Source organism: Vulpes lagopus, chromosome X (genome assembly GCF_018345385.1).
Source record: "Vulpes lagopus strain Blue_001 chromosome X, ASM1834538v1, whole genome shotgun sequence".
NCBI classification, from domain to species: domain Eukaryota; kingdom Metazoa; phylum Chordata; class Mammalia; order Carnivora; family Canidae; genus Vulpes; species Vulpes lagopus.
In genome coordinates, this window is record NC_054848.1 from 112,316,383 (window position 1) to 112,322,200 (window position 5,818).

Sequence of the window (5,818 nt, forward strand, 5' to 3'; positions counted from 1 at the left end):
AGGCAGAGGGAGAAGCAGGCTCCATGCAAGGAGCCTGACATGGGACTCCATCCCGGGTCTCCAAATTCACATCCTGGACTGAACGTAGCGCTAAACCACTGAGCCACCGGGGCTGCCCTGGATGTATTTTCAAGTGAAAGGTAATCTCTCCTGAAATTTGTAAAATCAAAAAGATGGACAGAAGCTTTTTGTTCATGGCAGACTGATGTAGAAAACCTCCAAGGCACCCCCAGCTAATGGGACCCATGGACTTCCCTATGCCTTTAGGAAGCTGCAAGGGAAAAGCCTAAGAAACTCTGCCACTTGATCCCCTGACCTTCCTGTAGAGGGGGGGGGCATTGGTCCTACCTGAAGAAGTGATTTTTGTATGCAACTGCTCAGCCACCTAACAGAAACTGCTTATAAAATACAGTTTACTGCGAGCCGCTGCTTCACTCACAGCTAATCAATCCATCAGAGAGAGCCTCCACTAGTGATTATTTTCACTCCTCTCCAATCAACCTGCACCAGATTTATACCCCTGACCCTGAGAGAAGACTCTCATCTCAAACGTCTGGATGGGTCTATTAGAATATCTTCTGGCATGCTCAGAATTGTGAGAACAGTTAATGAAGGATATTCTTTTATTTTAAATCTAGCGCCAGAAAACACAAATTGGGTCGGGTTGCCAAAGGGGTTGGGGCTTAACTATGTTGAAAACGCTTTTACTTTAATTCTTGCGATGAGCCAACATCACCTTTCTGAAGTGAGTATTTTTTTATTAGTTGGATTTGAAGATCCTGCTTCTAAACCATGGAGATTTGAAATGGCCAATGAGGCATGAGGATTTTGACGCAGCTGAGTCAAAACAACTCAAGTTGTGAAAACATTTTTTCTTCCCAAGTAACATCGAACAAGGTACATCCTCAGCTCTCCTCTCATCTCTGAATTTTCCCTATTTTACCTATGTACTAGAGATTTGTGACATTTTGTGACATCGTTGATGAGGTAAGATGAAAACAAGGAGTGCACATTACTTGCGTGGAAAAGGGGGAAAAAGGACATGTTTTGATGTGCCTCTTTCAACACAGCTGCACTGAAATTTTCCCCATCTCTCATCACCTATATCCATTTAAATCTCTTCATTGTCCTTTGCCAGAATTGGGATCTGGCCAGGCCAGGCACTGGTCTCCCAGCAGGTCTCCCTTCTAGGTCTAGATTGCGTGAAGGCTTTGCGAGGGGTTGAGGGGATGGGTGACTTATTCTCCTCCAGGATTTCCTACATGCTAAGGGATTCATGGCTTTTCCAGATCACTGGGATCAAGCAAGATTTGAGTATCAAACACAATTTTCATCAGAATGACCTGGAGGGTGGGAAATATCAGAAAGGGAGACAGAACATGAAGACTCCTAACTCTGGGAAACGAACTAGGGGTGGTGGAAGGGGAGGAGGGCGGGGGGTGGGGGTGACTGGGTGATGGGCACTGAGGGGGGCACTTGATGGGATGAGCACTGGGTGTTATTCTCTATGTTGGAAAATTGAACACCAATAAAAAATAAATTTATTATAAAAAAAAAGAATGACCTGGAGGGCGTGCTAACAGAGATTCTTGGGTCCCACTCCAAGAGTTTCTGATTCCATAGGTCTTGCGGGACAGTGAGGACTAATAATTTGCATTTCTAACAAGTTCCTGAGTGATCCTGATACTGTATATCCAGAGCTGTGCATGGAAGACAAGGACCCCTAGAACTAGGCATGGTTTTCAATCTCAGTGTGGGTACGCAAAGAACTTAAGAAAAATGGGGGTGGTTCAATCAGTTAAGCGTCTGCCTTCGGCTCAGGTCATGATCCTGGGGTCCATGGATTGAGTCCCACATCGGGCTTCCTGCTCAGCGGAGAGTCTGCTTCTCCCTCTGCCCTTATCCCTCCCTGTTCATGCTCTCTCTCTCTCTCTCTCTCTCTCTCTCTCTCTCACTGGCTGTTAAATAGATAAATAAAATCTTAAAAAAAAAAAAAAAAACCTTAGATACAAGATCTCATTTTTGAGGGTATATAAACATATGACAATGGCAATCTATTTTACTTCTCTCTTCTAGTTTGTAAAAAGCCCATCAATAAATACTTTTCCACCCATTTTCAATGAACGTTCTCGGTCTGACAAAATTCCATCCCTCAATCTCTGCACAAGATGACCTTTTGCTTCTGTCTTGCCTGGCCAGCAAAGCCATTACCCTATGGATTTGCCTTGTGTTGTTTTCTTAGAAATCTCCACTCTATTGCTCTTCCCTAGATGTGGCCCCAGCCCAGTGCACACCCCATGCTGAAAATGTGCCTTTCTCACAAGTCACTCGGGCATTAAGACCTCTGTACCCTGTTTTACAGTCTCGTTCCCCACAGGATCTGCAATCTTTTGATCTTTTACTGACAATCCTGTTTTCTCTGTGCACAGTATTCCCAAAGCCAGACTCTCTTCTCTATTATCCTTGTTCATTTTAACCATATTGGAGAAGCAATTCTGGGTAGTGGTTAGGGCCCCAGTTCCACTGTTTAAAGTACCTACGGTCAAATCTTCTCCTTGCCACTTACTAACTGCGTTAGCTTAGGCATGTTACTGGCTCTCCGTCTCGGCCTGTCACATGTAAAATGTGGATAATAATGCCTAACCTCGTATGGTTGCTGTTATGAGATATGCGGATTAAGTTAATTATTATTTGTAAACGGCTTTATACAACGCGGGCACACAGCAAGTATAATCAATGTTTGTTGGATAAACTGTCAGTTATTGCTTACGGCTTCCTGGATCTAAAATACCCATCCATTACTGTTTCAGAAAAGGCAATTTTGCCTTCAGTATTGCTTAGAAATTCATGTGTTCGTTTTTTGTTATGAAGACGGCTAAGACTCCTGGGCATCACAGGCAAGCTAATCATTTGGCCACCCCTTCACGTCAGGATTCCTTTAGATGGAAGGGTCTAAGGATCAGGTGAGAGAAGATCAGACAAGGAGATCTCAGTGTCACAGATCAGGCTTCATCAACTCTTTGCGCTACTCAGGCCCTAAACTTATAAACCTCACAGACCCACACAAAGGCCTAGTTAATTGGGCCTGTTCGACCTAAATGGAAATTGCTTGGCCACGTTTCAGTACTGGAGCATGACCTTGGGGATCTCACCACTCGGGCCCACCCTAATTGCCACACTGAAGGATCGACACTCTCAAAATAGTCCTCATCCTGAAAGGTGCCCTGATAAACATGCTTTTCTCAGTTTCATTATATTTCCAGTGACGCTTAGTGTCCTGTATATATTGACACCTAAGGAGCAACGTGGCTGGTCTGCCCCTTCATTTGCCTCAGACAGATTTTTGCTATTTTACAAAATGGTAATCCACTGGAGTGTTTTCAACAAATACTGTCCTACAACATAGTTTTCAATGCATGAACAGCAGTCCCTGGTATCAAGGTGTCATAATTTACTTAAAGAATCTCCTTATTTTGGCACTTGTATTTCCTCTATCTCGATAGTATCCATAAATGCATTGTACTACTCATGTATCTCTGCCTATAAATCTTTACATTTATAATGTGTTCCTCCCTTAGGGGGAATTCTTAGAAGAAAACTTGATGGTTCAGATAATATGAATATTTTTAAGGCATCTCATACATCCTTCCCTCCAAATAGATTGTCAATTTGTATTTTATGCAGATAGGAACAATGAAACCAGGAAAATACATGATGAAAGAGTGTTCCTGGGAAACAGAACCTGCAGCCAGGCGGTAAGTGCATGTTTGGTGTAGAAGAGGAACAATATGGCAGGCGGCGAGGTTTGAACTGACTGAGTGAAAGGGAAGTGGTAAGAAATTAAGTCATAGAGGGTGCAAGGCCAGATGGCGGGGTGGCCTGGAAGGACAACCTAAGAACTTTGCCTCTGAGTCTGATAAGATGAAGCACCAGTGGAATGTTTCAAGCAGAGAATACACCTGGCGCACATGACATGTGTTAGGGTTACTCGGGCAGCTGTGTTGAAAAGAGACCATTGTGATCATAGAGAAAAGACACATGAGAGGACAATTGCTTAGAACATTGCTGCCAGTAGGTAAGAGGCCTCACATTTTAAATATATTTTATTTTGAGGATACAACTGAGATGAGTGGTTAATTGACTCAATATGTGGTGCCAAAGAAACAGAAGAGTCAGGATTAACTAAGCATCTTCGTTTGATCAGTTTGGAATAATGGAGTTGTCATTTGACAAGATTAGGAAAACTGGAGGAAGACTTTGAGATGAAAATTAGGACCAGCTCAAGTCCCGGACACAAAGGCCAGGAGAATCCCATGCCTCAATGGGCAAAGGGCTGCATCAATTAGCTAAATAAATAGCTATGTTAAAGGAGATGGAATGAATCATAATCTGTTTTATTTATTTTCCCAGTATACCAGCCACATTATTCCTTACACAGTTATCAGCAATCTGCATGCTAGTTTGACTGCAACACGTACTAGAAGTATGACGTTGGGCAAATCGTTTACTCTCTCCGAGCCTCAGTACCCTCCACCATGAGCTAGGGAAATGAAGACCACATTCTTTACCAACAAGGATTTTTTTTTTTTTTTTTTTTTTTACTAACAAGGATTAAATGAAATAATGGATGAAAGGTGCCTAGCACAATATGTGGCACACAGTTAAATTTCAATACATGTTAGTTCCTTTCTTCCTCCCGCCAAATTATAAATCCCTTCACAATATTATCTCCATAGCCCTGACACCTTACTGCACATCACCTTATAAATAGTAGGGTGGATAGTATTTATTTATTCAAATACAACTAAGTACTTCATAAGCACTTGTTTTTAACTGCTGTGACCGGCGATCTCAAATCCTATGCACGTCAGGCAAACTCAGTCACATACACAACTCTTTGTACTTAACATGTGTATCATTCCTCTGTAGCCAACTGGTACTTTTTTGGTAAAGTCTGTTTTACTGACAACTACTTTCATGGTCTATGATTTTTATTCTGAATTGCCAGTATAAGTGCTTTTGCAGGGGCACCTGGGTGGCTCAGCGGTTGAGCATCTGTCTTTGGCTCAAGTCGTGATCCCGGGGGTCCTGGGATCAAGTCCCACGTCGGGTTCCCTGCAAGGAGCCTGCTTCTCCCTCTGCCTATGTCTCTGTCTGTCTCTCTCATGAATAAATAAATAAATTTAAAAAAAAAATAAAAAGAATAACAAATGCTTTTGCATATATCATTTTCTCCATTCAATTCCTCAATTGAAACTAAGGGACTCATCGTCTTCTCTTCACCAGGCCTAGGAAGAAGGAATTCAATTTTGGTTCTCCCCAGAAAGAGGGAAGATGGGGTAGCTAGATGGGGAAAGCCTGCAGTATAACCTGAGTAGCCTGCTACCTGGGGTGTGAGCAGCCCCTGCCCTTGGGTCTGCCTCTCAGGAACGGGTACTTGGGTGGCGCTATGATATATTCAACTTTGACACCAGTGATCTGTGGGTTCCAGGAGAGCTGTGAACACAGGAACTCCTCCCCTTCTCCTCTACTTTTAATTTCTGTCACCCATGGAGGAGAAGCAGCTTGGGGTTCTTCATGAACTCTCCAAAACTCTCTAGATAATTGCCTGGTTCTTACTTTACATTGCCTCAGAGAGCCCGAAGAAATGGCTTTTCCTCAGATTGGATGCACTCCACATAATAAGGTTCATGTTCTTCCCATCATGAGCCTGAGTTGCCAGGCTACACAGGCTTCAGGCCACTGGGTGAAGGTAAAACATGCTCCACACATAGTTCACACGAGGCTCGCTGATTAAGGTGAAAACATCCCCAGCGAA